We start from the raw sequence: 20,411 nt of genomic DNA on the forward strand, positions 1-20,411 counted from the left end.
AGCAATAAAATTGGCAACACGTACCTACATATGCGTGCACTCATTCGATGGCGTAGTGAACTCCAGGGAGTTTTAGTTTCGTGTTTTTATGTTTAAGATACAGTAACTCATATTTCATTAAAAGATATGTACAGTACTGATACGAGAGAGAGAGAGAGAGAGAGAGAGAGAGAGAGAGAGAGAGAGAGAGAGAGAGAGAGAGAGAGAGGTATGTTTACATCGAAACCTAATACAGTAACACATGCACACACTCATGTGTAGTGGCATATGTACTAAAGATGTAAACACAGGTTGTTGTAATGTATTGCACAAACACTGAGTATTACCAGCCGAATGAATTTCATTTTCGGTAGATGATAAAAGGCTAGGCATTTAAACAAGATCATCTAACTTAGGGCATATGTAACAATTCATAACCATCTCTTATAATTAACTACAACTTTACTAAAGAACTGACATAAATAACATCGCGTATGATGTAAAGAAACGAATCAGAGAGATTTTATTGTAACATAAAGTATGTCAGTTTACCTTTTTATACCCGTTTTACATTTACGTACAAAAATAAAATAATTGGTTCGCTTGCAGCCTCAATCAGCTGATTCCGAGAGCATACACATTACAAATAGTGGGACGAGCATTTTTATACTTATTACAACGGTGATATAACCAGAAAACAATACAGTATAGATGGATTCTTTAAGTAAAAGAACAGTTTCATACCCATTACCTTCATCTTAAATACAGCTGTAATAGCCTAACTGACTTACGCAAATGGATACTGGAAGTGTAACGCCTAGGCTAGCCTTCAACAATAGTTCACAGACACATTTTGTATTTCGTGTATGGTAATTCAATATGGTAACAACTGATAAGAAAGTTGATAAAAATAGATTTATGGTCACAAAACCATGGTAGGCTGTGGGTAAACACAGGTAGGTTACCTGCCTACTGAACTGTGTCATTTACGAGAGAGAGAAAAAGAGGGGGGTTGCACTTTTTTCAGACTACTTATGCAGTACATTTTGTTCCGATATGGGGAAAAAGGAGATAAATGCCTTTTGCATAAAATTTTCAGTTTAAATGTGATGGCTGTTGTTCATAAGAATACTGAGTGATTACAGTCATGTGGTATTGACAAGGTCAGGTGAGGAAGTGTAAGGAGTTGCACCTGACCACCCCTATATATTTTGACTCGACATTATCCAACGGGCCCTTGGCTCTATTAATCCGGATAATTGAACAAGTACTGTGTGTGTGTGTATGTGTGTATGTATGTATGTATGTGTATATTATATATATATATATATATATATATATATATATATATATATATATATATATATATATATATATATATATATATATATATATATATATATATATATATATATATATATATATATATATATATATGTGTGTGTGTGTGTGTGTCCACAAATACTAAGCTAAAAGTACTGTTTAACATCCAGTCCACCATACTTTAGGTATAACTTACACTAAAAGGAAATCATAAGAGCTAAGTGCTCTGCAAGGGCCAGCATTCAAACCATGGTCTGGTTTAGAAACAATGATAGATAGGCAGTAAATTACACCACCCAGCTATCAAGAGAGATGTAAGATGATTTCGACTCTGCCCTACATAAACCTGTTGAATTCAGGTTCTGGACTAAGAACAGATGTCAACCCATTTCCACCATGGCAAATGACTGAAGAGTTTCTAACAGCTGCTAATTATGAATTTTTGTCGCATATATGCAGTTTTTTATATTTACAAACCCACAAATACCATCAAAATTTGATATCACTATAACTTATGAATAACTTACATTCAAGGAGAATTATGACTGATAAGTGGTTGTTTGACCACCTAAATGGTCAAAGTCACAGTTTATCTTTGTTTCTAAATCAAACAATAGTTCAAATCCTGGCCTGTGAAGAAAAGGTTTAGAACGAAAGGGTTTTAGTATCCAGAAAACACTAGTGTGTGTGCAAGTGTTACTGGTGTAGTATGTTCTTGATGTGAAACTTTCTCTACAAGATTAACGCAGAAATTATTTATCTCATATATATATATTGTATATATACTGTATACAGTGTATATATATATATATATATATATATATTATATATATATATATATATATATATATATATATATATATATATATATATATATATATATATATATATATATATATATCTTGAATGGAACTCATAACGCAAACTTTATATGTCTTCTTAGAAAAAAATATTTCACCAATTTTAATGGAAGTGATTCACCAAATATGGCTTGACACCCTGGTAACTTAACTTGTAAAACACAAATGGAAGCATCTTACCCATTTAAAATAATCAGTTCACTAGCAAAATCGAAACATGTATTCTACTGAGCACCCCCTTCAATTTATCAGATGGAAAAGAAACATTTCACCCTGGAAGAGGTTTCACACGCTGAAACAGAAGCACTGAAACTCTTAAATCATGTGTACTTCAACTACTGGAAAAGAAGCAGAAAATGATGATTATCGTTTTGTCGACTTCCGAATCTTAAGCCTAGATTCATTCAAGATTAGATTAATGAGACCAGACGGCGAAAGCAGTTAAATCCGCTGGACGAGTCTTCGACCCTCGGCTAACTCACAATCAGATCTATTTAATGAGGGTTCTGGAGTGTCTAGTTACGGAGCAGTTCGTGACAGGTTCCACTGATCCTAAATATGAGTACCGGGTGTAATGAAGAAGATTCATTTTCCAAGCATTAGAGTCATTCATGCTTTTTATCATATCGTCCTCATTATTTGTTCTGTGAGCTGAGTATTTCACATCCTGTACATTAAGAGTACTTTAAAACACACATCCTGCAAATCATGTAAGGAGAGAGAGAGAGAGAGAGAGAGAGAGAGAGAGAGAGAGAGAGTCGTTTGTAAAGTTTTACTTATTAAAAAAATAATTGTAGGAATCAGTTTTGCATACAGTTTTATATTATGCTTATTTGCCCAAGACCATCTTCAATTTTACATATCTACGACCTTTCAGTAGGTGGGCCTCTACTTGAACAAGATCCGATTATGCTCTCTCTCTCTCTCTCTCTCTCCACCACAACTAAATATTTTGTGGCCCTATGTGCTGTTAAGAAAATGAAAATTATCTACAGTTTTTCCACTTCTATTCAAGCTAAACTTGTTGCTCTAGGACTCGACTGCCTGAATTCTCAAGCTAATCGTAAAACTTGTACACATTTCTTTACATTATCAACAAATTTTCATTGAATTATAACTAATCTTGAGACACATATATATACGTATATACATACATACATATATATATATGTATATATATATATAAATATATATATAAATATATATATATATATATATATATATATATATATATATATATATATATATATATATATAATGTGTGTGTGCATTCATAATAACCATAATGGTCTCTTCTAGAATAATTGCATTTTTTTGGATACGTTTATCACCACTTTTTATATATCCGGGCCGGAAATGAACGAAGAAGCTATCACCTACCGAGGCAGGATTTGGACTCACACACGAGAAGTTCAACGAGGACGCACTAGCTCACTTAGCTAAGAAGACAATAGAAGTCCAGTTCAGCTCGTGCAACCATTTATCCATCGAATTCAGATACATTTTACTAGAGCTGACAACACTCGTTCACTCCATCGTATCATAAGCGTTTTAGCTGTTACTGATTTTTCAGGCTGGCATGTAAATATTTACTGGCCGCTTTCACCACATCTTAAAAGTTTTTTTCAATAGCGCCAGTGACGACCTAATTTCCCGACTTCCTTGCACAGTCAGCTCTTGCAGAGCGTATCTTAATTCATATAGAAATAAGTTTATTTATTTACCGCTATTTTGGATAAGAACATTCCTCACCCAAAATAAAAAAAGGATGCCGAGCAGGAGATTAATCATGGTTATAAAAATTACAAACACGAATTGAAGAACAAATGAAGAAGGCCCAAATTCGAATGGTAAGATTATAAGTCACGCTTGATTATTCGGGTGATGTTAAGCTGAAGTACTTGGTCACGAAAAACGATAAAGGTCTAATTCATCTCACACATGCACATATAATTGAATTGACAAATTTTCCCAAAGATGGAACAGACCATCCACACTGTCATAGCACAGTATTTTTACCGTTTACTGAACAATATATCTGAATTTGACCAGTTATAGGTTTATATGATCTGAAATTTATTTTTATTATTCTTCTTCGTACAAGAAGTTCATTTTAAACTTACCACATCTTCTCGCGGTAGTTTGATTCTCCGAGGGAAGAGTTTCTTCATATGTTCTAAAAATTAAATTTATTGCGACTGATTCTTATTTTCACCTCCAATACCGATTAAAAGAAATCATTATATCCGTCAAAATCATTTTAGCAACGCGGAAGTGTTAAGCATTCCTAGATCTACCTCACTAAACAACAAGTGCAAATCGCTAGAAAAAGGGGGATAAAAACTTTCCACACTCACTCAAGGCTAAGTTGAGAAAAAAATAAAAAGTAGTATTTGGTATTTTTAATTTTAGAGAAGATTTTACATCTGACACTGCTGACCTCTTTTTCTGTGTCGTCCGGATAATCTTGCCAACCCCTCAATATTGTATCGGTGAAGAAATATTACAAATACTATTCACTAACCATCAGCTGCCTCCTGGAGAAAAATCACTTATTTACTGTACACTCATAAGAAATAACTATTTTCAAAACTTAATGTTATCATAACGATACTGGGAAAGCACAAAACTTTTGTTACAGTACTGAACCCACGATAATTACAAAAATTCTGCACACGTTTGAGGATGGTTACTATGCTCAGTTTGTTAAAAATTACAAGGTGAAAAACAAATAAAATCCTTAAGTTTTAGAGAGAGAGAGAGAGAGAGAGAGAGAGAGAGAGAGAGAGAGAGAGAGAGAGAGAGAGAGAGAGAGAGAGAGAGAGAAGGCAGGCACCGTTAAACAGCTCTTATTTTTTTTTTAAATGCCAGTTTATAGTTAACTTGACAGTACAATTTCGTTTTGAATTTTGATGTAAACAGAATTAACTCGATTACCAAGACTTTGATATATATAAAATGCCCGTTGCGCTACCCATTTCGACATACTGGTTTGGTTATTTAGTGCCTAACTATATATCTGTCGGTCCAGAAACTAAACATCGGTTGAAAATAAGCATAAATTTATTCTTAACAATAAAAGTTACACTTCTAATCAAAATCAGATTTTAAGGAGATCCCCAACCCTTATCCTACTCATACTTTCCATTAAGTCTCAGTAACAAAACCATGCTACTTCACCCATCTTTTAAAAATCTCATTTCAAGATGACATGACAATCCCCAGGAGTAAACATTTTTATTGAATCATCTAAAGATAGTCATAATTCAAAAAAAAAAACATTGGAATTCCATCACTCTCACTAATAATGAGCATTGCACTATGTTAAAATATTAAAGGTCCCATGTAAGAGTGACAAACTCAAGGGGAATTTCCTGGGCAAGTGGTGCTATGTTGTCGATGTATTTTCATCATTCTGGACATGCTATGCTAATATTCTGTAGTAATTTTCAATGATAAAACATTGCAAAGAGTTATGATTACACATGCGACTTATTTTATCAATATCTGAAGGGATCATTGTACATTGACTGATTTTTGAACGAATATATCTATCTTTATCTATTTTATATAATATAATATATACAAACTCTTTAATGGTTTTCGATTACATATTTACTCCCGAGTTTTTGTTAATCATTGATTACATCATCAGTGATTCTAGAATTAAAATAAAACTTTTAACAAGAAAATCACAGATTTTTATTTACAGAAAGACCAAGTCAGAATATAAAAAGCGAAAAATCGACTAAATATGGAAATTTTACACAAAAACATGAGGAGCATGCAAACACTGACAAATAACCCAAACTAACAGAACACATAAAAATAAAGATTTTAAACTCAAAAGGTCAGAATTACAATAAAAAAATTATTTAAGGCCCTTGCTGCCAACCTGTCAGTGGTTATGACACAAATAGAGATAATGAGGTTTTAGACATAAAGACAAAAACAAAAACAATATTATTATGACAGGTACAGCCGAAGTCTGAGTGTCCAATCTCGGAACAAGTTTTTACATCATTAAAGACTCATTTTGGCTCAAATGTAGTCCAGTTATGCAAAAATTTTTGTTTCAGTCGGAGTTTTACAAACTTTCTTGTAACCTCTATTGTTACAGCGTACGGGGTGGAGATTTTTTACCCCAGTACGAAAAAAACTTGCCCTCTGGGAATCTCTTCGCACTTTTAGAAGTCTCCGAGTAGATCACACACAACTATTCGAGTTATTGATAACATATCTCGCCAATTAAAGGTATGATCTTAGCTTTTACTTTGATCTCTATATGACCAGTCTGATGTCGAGTCACTTTCTACAAATGTCCCTTCGAGTGAGACGATATTAATAATTTTAAATGAGCTTTTATTCAACCTTTTTTAATGTTTTACTCTTGCTCCCATTTTAAAACCTCGTTGAGTTAACTGTGCTGGACACAGCTTTTTATCAAATATAAATTATTTAAGTAGGATGATGGTACAGTTATGGGTTTCCACGGCCATTGAGCTACGTCCTCCAATATATTTTGCTTATAGAGGACCTCATGCTTGACGAATGCCCACCAGTTACCATCTTATTTTCTGATGTACCGGAATGTCGACGACACCTTTGCCCTCTTCAGAAGGGAATATGACTTGATTTTTTTGAAATTTTATTCCTGCCTACTCCAATCTCAGGTTTACACCTGAAAAGAAGAGGACAAACGACTGCCGTTTCTTGACGTTCTGGCCACATCAGGCATAACAACAATTTCACTACCACGATTTTTAGACAACAGACTTACATTGTAAGTTGCCACAATTTACAGGCAATGCTTTTAGAATTTTAAGATTAATTTCTGTTTCTGCTCTTTCGCAAGGACCTTCCTTCATTTATTTTGCTGAAAGCATTTCATGAAGATACACTTATTTCAGAATATTTTAAACCCAATTTATTCCTCTAGGGTAGTTTTTTAATACCGTTTAGTTCCTCGTTGGGTGGGTGGGTTCTGTTCTCATTAGCACTCTGCTTTTCGCGAGTTCGAATTCCGACCGGCCAATGAAGAATAAGAGGAATTTAATGGTGATGAAATTTATTTTCGCTATAATGTGGTTCGATCCCATTAATTTAACTGTAGGTCCTCTTTGCTAGGTAACCAATTGGTTCCATTAGCCACGAAAAATAAATCTATTCTGAGAAGGCCATTTTTAGGAGAGCTGTTAATCAGCTCAGTGGCCTGGTTAAACTAAGGTATACTTAACTTTAATTTATTTTAATACCTTCACTAAAACACTAGAGGTTTTCCGCTAAATATGATACTCCCACGATACCCAAACTGTAGTTTTATGCTAAATTTCCATACTGTCATGACATCCATTTTAGAACAAAATTCACCCACATTATTCAAATTCATTTTGGTACTCAGAATGTTACACTTGCCCCTATTGACCTTCTTTGATTGGTGCTGTTTTTAAATTTAAACACCAGATTTTTGTGCTAAGATTACCTTCAGTGTAAATCCGTGGCTTATATTAGATCCACTTAGATTTTTTAAAGGTACGAGTAGATTCCTCATTAGCAGGGTAAGTTCTCACACTGGGGTACAAATCTCCAAACCCGAACACTCTAACATCAGAAATCATAAGAAAGTTTTCAACTTCTAATGAAAAACAAAATTTCTGAATGACTGGACGAACTTCGATTTACAATTCGAACGACCAATGCTCGAGTCTTTAATGATAAAACAATTTGTTCCAAGATAAACGCCCAGATTTCGAGTATTTATTTTCATTACAATATTTTTTATCTCATTTAACCCTATTAGTGTCTTACTGACATGTATTTTTATACACTTGTATTTTTTTTATTGTGATTCTAAATTATTAATGTTTTGAAATGCTTAAGTTTTTGTCTTTCTGTATTGTTAGTTTTAATTTATTTATCAGTGTTCGGCATTTCCTCATTGTATTTTTGTTTAAAATTTTAACTGTTATGTACCCAATTGTTATTTGCCCAACTTGCTATTTACAGATTCTTTATCATTGTTTTTAAAACTGTTTCCTTTCAGTTTCCTCATTCCACTGTCGTCTTATGTTTATTATGTTGTTGAATCTAAGTTTTTAAAACTTGTTTTTATTATTTTTTGTTTTATTTTTTCAATGCGACTAAGAGGTACGTATTTGAAACGTCGGTAATTTAAACTTTTTTATGGAAACGATGCCTTGTCTCTCGATTGCCCTTTGTACATAATTAAATTATATATATATATATATATATATATATATATATATATTATATATATATATATATATTTATATGTATATATATATATATGTATATATATGTATATATATATGTATTTTATATATATGTATATATATATTTATATATTTTATATATATATATATATATATATATATATATATATATATATATATATATATATGTATATATATTATATAGCTTAATGATAAATAATATTGCCAAGACCAGAAGAATTTTCTTTATTGTACTAGCATTGTTTCCCATCAAATCAGTTTCCGGTTTGTTTTCTGTAATGATTTTTACAATAAGATATTTTTTGAGAGAGAAGCCTACTCTGCCTGTGGACCTTAATTCCAGTGTCGTTTACTTGTTCACTTGTTCGCAGTGGTCTATTGATTATGGGATCTAGTTCCCGCTGGCTCAGACACAGAATTTTGGAACACAGAGGTCTTTCTATTAGAACTAGGTTTCCCTTTCCAAACCATTTTTTCTGCCATTAGAGAACACAGTTTAGCACAGGACCATCCTTTCACTGACCTGGAATTTCGGTACTGTCTTTTGTTCAAATAGACTGACCTTTTAATTTCAGAGTCGCTGATTATTAAAAAGATGAAGCTGGAATTAAACAACAACTCGTCTGGTATTCAACTAGTTATCGTGTAATTTCATAGTAGGTACTCAATTAGGGTCGTTAAATATTTTACTTTGTGAGTGGTAGTTTGTTTACATTTCATTTTAGTTTTATTTTTCATATTTTTATGTTTGTGTTTTTAATTTTTCGTTAATTTAAGTCTTTATTTTTAGTTTGTATTTACTTGTTCATTTTATATATTTCTGTTAGTATTTTTGCTAAGATTTATTATGACAATTCATTTTATTGTAATTTTATTGATTCTCATCCTTGTCGGTTTTTTCAGCCTGATAATGAGGTTTTATATCGAAAGCTTGTACAATAAAGAATGTTCTTCCTGGTCTTGGCAATATTATTTATCATTTAGCTAAGATTTCCAAGTATTTTTATTAATTATTTGAGAGACTATATATATATATATATATATATATATATATATATATATATATATATATATATATATATATATATATATATATTTAAAGGACACATATATGCATTTCATAGCTTCAATGCTTTAAGACGTTATGAAAGTTATGGAGTCGAGATGGTACTGATGGAAGCCGTCAGTTGCAAAATCTTGTATTCAGCAAATAGTTTGATTCTCAGCTCTTTCGAAGAAGCAATATTGAGATCAGGTGATCTCCGAAGCGTTATGTATATTCGTGAGTACGTGCGTTACTTTGGTCTAGATTATGCCAAAATCTGCCCTAAAAGTGAGTTTGATCGTTCATTAACGTGACAGAACTGCAGTTGTCCAGTCATATCTTTGAAGTGGTTCCAGGCTTTGAAAATCGGCAGATAAGGTAGAGTCTCAAATCTCTGTTTTTATGGGAGAAAATTGAACTTGTGATTTTTACCATGACTTTCTAATCATTATGAACTTATGAACTGGTGTGGGAGATTTAATATGAATATTCATACCTCTTTTATATTATTATTTTGGTTATGTTAATTTTTGCCATATCTTGGCTATGCATTTTACACTTTCCATTATTGTGTTTTGTATTTCATATATTTTTGGGAGTTTTCTATTATGTTTAATTCTTTCGACAGATGTCTGTGGACTTTGGGTTTTGATAAAAAGGACATGCAAGTCATTTGCAATGTCAGTCTCTTCATGTGGTAGACTGTTTTTTTTTTTTACATGACTTTTAGTTATTGATTTGGGAGTATGTGAGATTTTGGTGTATTTCCAGGCTATTAGCCTTAATGAGACTTCTTTAGTCAGAAGTGTTTTGCAGTTTAGAGTTTAGTTATCTGACTCGATAATTCATTTATTATGCATTTTAATCTTTGCTTTGTTTTATTCATTTCTTGTTGGGTTATTTGAATAATAAACCTATTTTTGTAGGAAAGATTGTGTTTCTTTAAATAGTCCATTTAATTATTTGGTGAGAATGAGAGAGGTCGGGTGGATGAGCTTTGAAACGATGAAACGATGAGAGAGAGAGAGAGGATTCACGGCTGAGAGAGAGAGAGAGAGAGAGGGAAAAGTGAGTGAGATTAGGTCGAACCTTTTTACGTCATTTTCCTGAAGTTAGAGCTAAGATCATACGTACACTTCCAAAAAAAGTGTTGATCTGTTACCTGTAACAGAGTTTAATGGTGGCAGCGGTGTCCCATGTCTGTTTAATGGTGGCAAGCGGGTAAAAGTTAAATGGTCTTAATTAGGGTAGTGAAATAGGGAGATTGCTAATAGACTAATTGCCAACAGTTGATGCCCGAGGGCTCTTGCGACTTCGCTGAGCTAGAGGCGACGAGTCAGTGTTGAATGACTGAGTGTCGATTACGTGTGTAATACAGGGAATCTTTTTTTTCCGTTTCTATTCGAGTATTGGGAGTGGGGAGTTGTGAAATAGATCTGGGTGATCTCTAGAGCAATTTTGGGGTTAACAAAATACCCAAATAAGTGTGATTAGTAGTGATTGTGAGTTAATTACGCAAAGTGGTGATTCAATAAAAAATCACGCTTGTGTTTTCTCTCGCTGTCTTCGAGATGGTGACGTCACAGGTTACAGAGGTACCGTTTTCTGTTCAAATTGGTGAGTACCCCATTCTCATAAGTTGCGCAGAACTCCGTTTTCTGTTCTTCTTTTAGAGGGGTAACTTTGCCTTTCTCTAGTGTTCTTTTTGGTTTTTCTTTTTATGTTGTTACGCTCAGGGCGCGTGTAATCACTCACAAAATGCCGGACGATGCAGCAAGCACATCCCAATCAGTTGTGGTGCATAAGGTGACGAACATTTAGTGGGAATTACTAATTTTAAAGGGTTAGTTGATGGAAGCCAACCCAAAATATAGAAACTTTCATTGAGTCAGTGAACAATTATCTGAATTCCAAGAAAATTACGAATGGCGCTGAAGCTTTAACAGAAGCAAAGACTTTTCTGGATTTAGACAAAGGAGATATTGGGAAACGGGCACGCAGTTTCGGGTTCAGAAGGTGTAAAACTTGGAATGAACTGCAGAAATTTCTACGAGCTACTTATGGCGGAGTTCAACGTGAATGTGCAGTTCGGAATTTGCGAGAGTTTCTCAAAATAAAGAAAGGCAATGATTCACTGGTCACATACAGTGCGAATTTATTTGATGCAGTAGGTGAGTTAAAGAAATCTATAACAGGCTCTCCATGGGTAACTGGAAATAATATCTCCTTAGATAATTTTGAAAGATTGTTACACTTTGCTTGCCTTTTAACGTCGGTCCCAGATGTAATTGTAGATAGTTTTGATAAAAGAATTGATCTGGATACAGACGAATCCTCTTTGTTTGCACAGATTAACAAAAATCTATCAAAATGCCCGACACTGGACAGTAGTTTTGTACAGGGAGGTGCAAAGATGTCAGCTGCGGTTTCCAAACCACAGAACAATGCTAGTCCTCGCATTCGGGAAATGATGCAACAGCGAAGACATGTGCACATGAGTAGAATCGAAGAAAATTCCAGAGAGATCAGTCACAACGATACGTTGTTTTAATTTGTGATAAACTAGGACATAGTAAATCAAATTGCAGAGTGAGATATTGTTCAGTTTGCAAATCTTCAGATCATGGATGGAGATTTTGCCCAGCCACAAAGAATAGAGATTATTCAGGGAAGTCACGGGGAGGTTTTTTTAGATAGGACAGGAGAATTCCACATGATGCAAGCTCTAGATACACAAAGGAACAGCAGAATTTTCACAAGATAAGTTCGAAGACGGACACAGGATAATGAGTAATCAGGCCTTAGAATCACCAGAACCTAGGCCGATTGTACGTGGATTTTCTAATGGCAGTGAAATTTCTATTTTCATTGATTCTGGTAGCTCAGTTAACTTAGTAAATGCTGACCTTTTCACTGAAGTTTCCAGAGTGCAAATTAGCCCCTACTAGTGAGACAGTGTGTGATGTACAAGCGAGGAAACTGAATATTTTAGGTTCGTCATTTCTTACGCTTTGTATCGGCGGAAAGACAATAGTAGAATCATTTTTGGTCATAGAAGGATTAGCCTTAGGTGAAATGGTTTTGCTAGGACACCCTTCTTGCATGCGACATAACATCAACATTCTTACGGAATTCAGGGGATTACAATAGGTGAGTCAGGTTGTTTTGTTCCATATATACACAGGAAAAAACTTGTGAGAAACCTAAGACACAGTCTGAGACATGTGTAACACAGTCTTTAGAGAGTGAAGATATTCCGCAAAAATCTTTCAAAGGATTTTTGTTGGAAGATATTGAATTGCAACCGCGAGTTCCTACATTGGTTAAAGTGTTGACTGAAAGAGAAAAAGTTTCCTTCTCAAGTGTGCGTTGTTGAGGGAACCGAGAAATTCAAAGACGTTGTGAGTACGGTGTCAGTAAATGAAGTTTCAGTCACAGGCGTGACTTCAGTAGAATTAGTTAGCTATCAAGACTCAGTGAAAAATATCACAAGGGTACTTATGTAATTGATTTTGAAGAGTTTAATGAAGAACATAAATTAGTGAGTTTTTGTGAGACGGGAATATGTTTCCTAACGAGGAGCAACAGTTCCGAAGTCAGGTTCTACATGAACATTTGGCTAAAGTTGATTATCCTGAGTATTCAGATAAAGTAGAGAAAGTGTTGAAAGAATATTTAGATATCATTGCTTTGAAGGGAGATAAATTAGGAGTTACAGATGTTTTAGAACATTCAATCCGCCTAGAAAAGGGTACCAATCCCATATATATTCCAGCATATCGAATTCCTTTTAAGATCAGAGAAGAAGTAGAAAAAGTTCAGAGGTGGGAGTCGGAAGGCATTATTAGGTCGTCCATGTCCCCTCCGTATAATTTTCCTTTGCTTGCAGTTCCTAAGAAAGACGGTAGTATCAGAGTTTTGTAGATTTTCGTAAATTGAATGAAAACACATGCCCAGATAGATATCCGGTAGCTTGTTTGCCTGATTTGTTTGTTGAGATCGGTGGCAAGAATATATATTCATCTATAGATCTTATGCAAGGGTTTTTACAGGTTCTCCTTTGTGAGAGTAGCCGTAAATATACAGCATTTTCGGTACCAAAGAGACATTACGAGTTTAATAGGATGCTTTTTGGATTACAAGGGTCCCCAATAACATTTACTAGACTGGTTAACACAGTACTTCATGGCTTGTTAGGAAAGTCGGTGTTTGTGTACATGGATGACATTCTCATATGCACAGATACAATTGAAGAACATCTAAAGGTGTTAAAAGAAGTCCTCAAGCGATTACGGTTCGCTGGATTAAAGGTCAAATTGGCCAAATGTGAGTTTCTGAAGAGAAAAATTGTCTATTTAGGACATGTTATCTCTAAGGGAGTTAGAGTGAATATGAGAAAGTTAAAGCCATTGTGAATTTTCAGGAAACATGTTATCTCTAAAGAGGAGTTAGACGTGAATGGGTGATGAGAAAGTTAAAGCCATTGTGAAGTTTTTTTCCAGTTCCCAAAACCAGTCAGGAAGGTATGGTGAAACAGATTACACCCATTGCTTTTTTCAGAAAGTTCCTAGTAATGTCGGGTTTCTTTCGTTCCGTTTTGTGCGTTGAATTTTTCAGATCATCAACCGTTGTTAGAGCGTAATCCATTGAGCAGATACTTTCCGGTCGAGGATGAGTTACAGATGCAAACCGAATTTTCCTGTGAGGATGAGGAAATGGGAAGAAGAGAGTAAATATTTGGTGTCTAATGTCTCTGATACTAGTAGTTCTGAGATATCGCATGTAGAGGACATACACGTTTCTACAGTGCATACTTCGGGGAGAAATAGTGAGTCGGCAGTCTCGGGAGAGATTGTTGTTCATGATAGTGAGAGTAACGTAGTGTGTGTGTTATATTACGGGGAAAATGTCACTTGGGACATAGGCTTGCTCGAACAAAGGCAAGATGAAGATAAATTGTTGTCAGATGCTAAGGCATTTCTTAGGGGAGTTTCACCGAAGAAAGGGTATAAGTTGCCTTTTTCTGGTCTAGAGTTGGAGAATAATTTATTGGTGAGGAAAGTTAAGTATAACTTGCAAAGTACTCGAAGCATGGGTGAAATTACACAAATCATCGTGCCAGAGAGTCTAGTACCACAAGTTCTAGACATTGTACATTGTAAATTTGGTTCGCCTCATTTAGGTGTGGACAAGACGTATGAAAACGTCAGGTCAAAGATCTTTTGGAAAAATATGTTTTCCGCAGTAGAAGCCTTTGTGAAGAAGTGCGCTATTTGCAATGCAAATAAGCCAGCGACGACAGTGTCGTGTCGTTTGGGTTCATATCCCGTACCACATAGGCCGTTTCAGAGAGTGCATATGGATATTCTGGGTAACTTCTCAGAGTCCGCTTATGGTTATAGACATTTATTAGTAGTTGTTGATGAGTTGCCTCGCTTTGTCGAGATTTTCCCACTGAAGTACAAATCAGCTGAGGAAGTTGCTATAGCGTTCTTTAAGGGGATAATTTGTAGATATGGTGTTCCTGAATGTCTGCTCACAGACAATGGTAGGGAATTTGTTAATAAGACTTTAGACGGTCTTGCCAATTTACTGGGAATAAAGAAAGTATCTATAATCCCGTATAGACCTGAAGCAAATGGGTTATGTGAGAGGGCGAATCGGAAAGTAATCGAAGCTTTGCGCATGACGGTGGGTGGTTCCGATACACATTGGGACAGATCGTTGGATGAAGTGCGATATAGTATCAATACTATGATGAATGACACAATTAAGATATCTCCAGCAGAAGCTTTGTATGGGTACAAGTTGAAAGGACCTTTTGATTTGTTACCAGAGCGAGTTCAAGGTGATGTTACGGTCACTTCGTTGATAAATACAGCGAGAGAAAGATTTGCACGTATCAGTAAAGAACTTGAACTTAGTTCGAGCGCAATGGTAGAGAAAAGTAACGCGAAATCGAAGGGAGTAGCTTTTTCGATGGGTGATAGAGTGTTTGTTAAAGTGAATGTTCGGAATGATCTGAATTATAAGTTAAGTCCGAAGTTCCACGGACCTTTTGAGATTGTAGAGATCAAAAGAGGGAATAGATTTGTAGTTAAAGATGTAAATACTGGAGTGACGAAATTGACCCATATTTCGAAGTTGAAGAAAGTTGGGATGTAATGGAACATTTGTATATAGTCATGTAAGGGGACATTTGTATATAGTCAGAGGGATAAATGGGTTGATATTTGTATATATATATTTATTTATTTTTTATTTTTTTTTGTCTCTTGTTCATTATAGATGTTGAAGTTCTTAATCATTTGTTTTCGAATGATTTTAGGAGTTGAGACATGGGCTAATTTCATACGAGATTTGACCCGTGTGTTAGTGTGTTATTGTGTTATGGTGTTATGATGAGTTTTGTCATCTGACGCAATATGTGTTGTTTAGGATATTTTTTTTGGGGAGGTACTTAGTATATCGGACCGAACAAGTCTGATCCTTTTTTCGGGTTGGGATATCGAATTTGAGTATTTGGATTTTTTTTTTCAGTTTTTTTTAAAATGAAGGGAGCTGTGTTGTGAGTAATTGTAGTTGTTAAGATCATGGGAGCGATTGCCATTACGTCAATTGCTATTTTTTTTTGTTGAGAATTAGTCAGGTGTTGCGAAATATTTGCTAACCGGAGTAGAACTTTCATGTCTTTTACGAGATATGATACCTTTTAGTGTTTGGATAGGATTCTCGAGTGTTTTTTTTTTTGGATAGAATTTTTTTATGAGTGAGTTCCGTAGAGTTGTTGTGTGCTTAGTAGTGAGTTGACTGTGGATATTCCGGATACACACTTGGAATTAGTTCACATTGTGAGTGTTTGACTTTTGCATTAGTAATTTTGTTTGGTTCAGTACCATGAAACCTTTCCTTAGCTTTGTTATTAGAACTTTTCCAAGTGCTTTTGGAGACTCAGTAGTGATATGCGATGGATTAGAGACCATGTTCATTTTAGGAGATCAATATCAAGGTTCGGGAGTTGATTATAAGACAAGTTGTACTTAGTTAGAGAGAAGTATGTGTGTGACAGTAGTATTTTCCAGTTGCGAGTTGTATCTGTGGGTGGTTGTGAATTATCATTAGTTCATGGACAGACTCCGACAGAATGTGACTTTAGACAGTTCCTGCGAGATTACCACATTGTGTCCACCAGTACTCTAACTGCCGTGTTCCGCAAAGAGTGCCCCATCACGATGATGTGCCAGGACAACAAGTCGACATCATTCGTTCTTCAAGGATCCAAGCTGTTTGATGCTGCATGCCGTGTGATGTCAACGAACTTCTTGGTTATCAGCCGTGCTGTATTCAACAGTTCCGAGAAGATAATTATGCGTCATACGCATAACGAGCATTTGGTAGTGGCGGTACCTACAACCAAGGTGCCAATGACTGTTCCACCGTTGGAAGACATTTCACCCTTGAAGAGGTTTCACACGCTGAAACAGAAGCACTGAAACTCTTAAATCATGTGTACTTCAACTACTGGAAAAGAAGCAGAAATGATGATGATTATCGTTTTGTCGACTTCCGAATCTTAAGCCTAGATTCATTCAAGATTAGATTAATGAGACCAGACGGTGAAAGCTGCAATCCGCTGGACGAGTCTGCGACTTCGGCTAGCTCAATCAGATCTTTTTAATGAGGGTTCTGGAGTGTGCCGTTAACGGAGCAGTTCGTGACAGGTTCCACTGATCCTAAATATGAGTACCGGGTATAATGAAGAAGATTCATTTTCAATGCATTAGAGTCATTCATGCTTTTTATCATATCGTCCTCATTATTTGTTCAAGAGCTGAGTATTTCACATCCTGTGCATTAAGAGTATCTTTAAAACACACATCCTGCAAATCATGTGTAGGATAGAGAGAGAGAGAGACAGAGAGAGAAGAGAGAGAAAGAGAGAGATCGAGATTAAGAGAGAGACCTGCAGTTGAGAGAGAGAGTCTTTGGAAAGTCAGGCTTATTAAAAAATAAGGTAGAATCAGTTTTCATACAGTTTTATATTACGCTTATTTGCCCAAGACCATCTTCAATTTTCATATCTATGACCTTTCAGTGGTGTGGCCTCTATTGAACAAGATCCGATTATTCTACCTCTTCTCTATCTCTTCTTTTCTCTCTCTCCACCACAACTAAATATTTTGTGGCCCTATGTGCTGTTAAGAAAATGAAAATTATCTACAGTTTTTCCACTTCTATTCAAGCGAAACTTGTTGCTCTAGGACTCGACTGTTTGAATTCTCAAGCTAATCGTAAAACTTGTACACATTTCTTTACATTATCAACAAATTTTCATTGAATTATAACTAATCTTGAGACACATATATATGTATATACATACATACATATATTATATATAGTGTATATATACATATATATATATATATATATATATATATATATATATATATATATATATATATATATATATATATATAATGTGTGTGTGTGCATTCATAATAACCATAATGGTCTCTTCTAGGAATAATTGCACTTTTTTGGATACGTTTATCACCACAAGCCTATATCCGGGCCGGAAATGAACGAAGAAGCTATCACCTACCGAGGCAGGATTTGGACTCACACACGAGAAGTTCAACGAGGACGCACTAGCTCACTTAGCTAAGAAGACAATAGAAGTCCAGTTCAGCTCGTGCAACCATTTATCCATCGAATTCAGATACATTTTACTAGAGCTGACAACACTCGTTCACTCCATCGTATCATAAGCGTTTTAGCTGTTACTGAATTTCAGGCTGGCATGTAAATATTTACTGGCCGCTTTCACCACATCTTAAAAGTGTTTTTTCAATAGCGCCAGTGACGACCTAATTTCCCGACTTCCTTGCACAGTCAGCTCTTGCAGAGCGTATCTTAATTCATATAGAAATAAGTTTGTTTACCGCTATTTTGGATAAGAACAATCCTCACCCAAAAAAAAAAAAAGGATGCCGAGCAGGAGATTAATCATGGTGGCCATAAAAATTACAAACTTGAATTGAAGAACAAATGAAGAAGGCCCAAATTCGAATGGTAAGATTATAAGTCACGCCTGATTATTCGGGTGATGTTAAGCTGAAGTACTTGGTCACGAAAAACGATAAAGGTCTAATTCATCTCACACATGCACATATAATTCGAATTGACAAATTTTCCTAAAGATGGAACAGACCATCCACACTGTCATAGCACAGTATTTTACCGTTTACTGAACAATATATCTGAATTTGACCAGTTATAGGTTTATATGATCTGAAATACAAGCTATTATTCTTCTTCGTGGCCAAGAAGTTCAGCTTAAACTTACCGCATCTTCTCTCGCGGTAGTTTGGATCTCTCCGAGGGAAGAGTTTCTTCATATGTTCTAAAATTAAATTTATTGCGACTGATTCTTATTTTCACCTCCGATACCGATTAAAAGAAATCATTATATCCGTCAAAATCATTTTAGCAACGCGGAAATGTTAAGCATTGCTAGATCTACCTCACTAAGCAACAAGTGCAAATCGCCAAAAAAAGGGGATAAAAACTTTCCACACTCACTCAAGGCTAAGTTGAGAAAAAAATAAAAAGTAGTATTTGGTATTTTTAATTTTAGAAAAGATTTTACATCTGACACTGCTGACCTCTTTTTCTGTGTCGTCCGGATAATCTTGACAACCCATCAATATTGTATCCCCGATGTACAAATACGACAAATGCTATTCACTAACCATCAGCTGCCTCCTGGAGAAAATTCACTTATTTACTGTACACTCATAAGAAATAACTATTTTCAAAACTTAATGTTATCATTAACGATACTGGGAAAGTACAAAATTTTTGTTACAGTACTGAAACCACGATAATTACAAAAATTCTTCACACATTTGAGGATGCTTACTATCCTCAGTTTGTTAAAAATTACAAGGTGAAATGACAAATAAAATCCTCAAGTTTTAGAGAGAGAGAGAGAGAGAGAGAGAGAGAGAGAGAGAGAGAGAGAGAGAGAGAGAAAGGCAGGCACCGTTACACAGCTCATATTTTTTTTAAGATGTGAGTTTATAGCTCACTTGACAGTACAATTTCGTTTTGAATTTTGATGTAAACAGAATCAACTCCATTACCAAGACTGTTATATAAAATGCCTGTTGCGCTACCCATTTCGACATATTGGTTTGGTTATTTATTGCCTAATTATATATCTGTCGATCCAGAATCTAAACATCGGTTGAAAATAAATAAATTTATTCTTAACAATAAAAGTTACACTTCTAATCAAAATCAGACTTTAAGAAAATCCCCAATTCTGCTCCTACTCATACTTTCCATTAAGTCTCAGTAACAAAACCATGCTACTTCACCCACCGAAAAATCTCATTTCAAGATGATATGACAATCCCCAGGAGTAAACAAGGCCGAATCATCTAAAGGTAGTCATTATTCAAAAAAAACATTGGAATTCCATCACTCTCACTAATAATGAGCATTGCACTAAATTAAAGGTCCTATGTAAGAGTGACAAACTCAAGGGGAATTTCCTGGGCGAGTGGTGCTATGTTGTCGATGTAGTTTCATCATTCTGGACATGCTATGCTAATATTCTGTAGTAACTTTCAATGATAAAACATTGCAAAGAGTTGTGATTACACATGAGACTTATGTATCAATATCTGAAGGGATCAGTGTACATTGGGCTGGATTTTGAACGAATATATCTATCTATCTATTTACCTATCTATCTATATAATATAATATGTACAAACTCTTTGAATGGTTTTCGATTACATATTTACTCCCGAGTTTTTGTTAATCATTGATTATATATGTCACCAGTGATTCTAGAATTAAAATAAAAACTTTTAACAAGAAAAATCACAGAAAAAATACAGAAAGACCAAGACAGAATATAAAAAAGCGAAAATCGACTAA

At 34.9% G+C, this 20,411-nt stretch overlaps 1 protein-coding gene across 14 annotated transcripts in view; it reads right to left on the reverse strand.

Moving 5' to 3' along the window:
• LOC136827939 (TOX high mobility group box family member 2-like) overlaps nucleotides 1-20,411 on the reverse strand; it is a 1,122,506-nt gene that overhangs the window by 848,850 nt on the left and 253,245 nt on the right. The window lies entirely within an intron of this gene.

This window comes from Macrobrachium rosenbergii, chromosome 42 (genome assembly GCF_040412425.1).
Source record: "Macrobrachium rosenbergii isolate ZJJX-2024 chromosome 42, ASM4041242v1, whole genome shotgun sequence".
In the NCBI taxonomy this organism is placed as follows: domain Eukaryota; kingdom Metazoa; phylum Arthropoda; class Malacostraca; order Decapoda; family Palaemonidae; genus Macrobrachium; species Macrobrachium rosenbergii.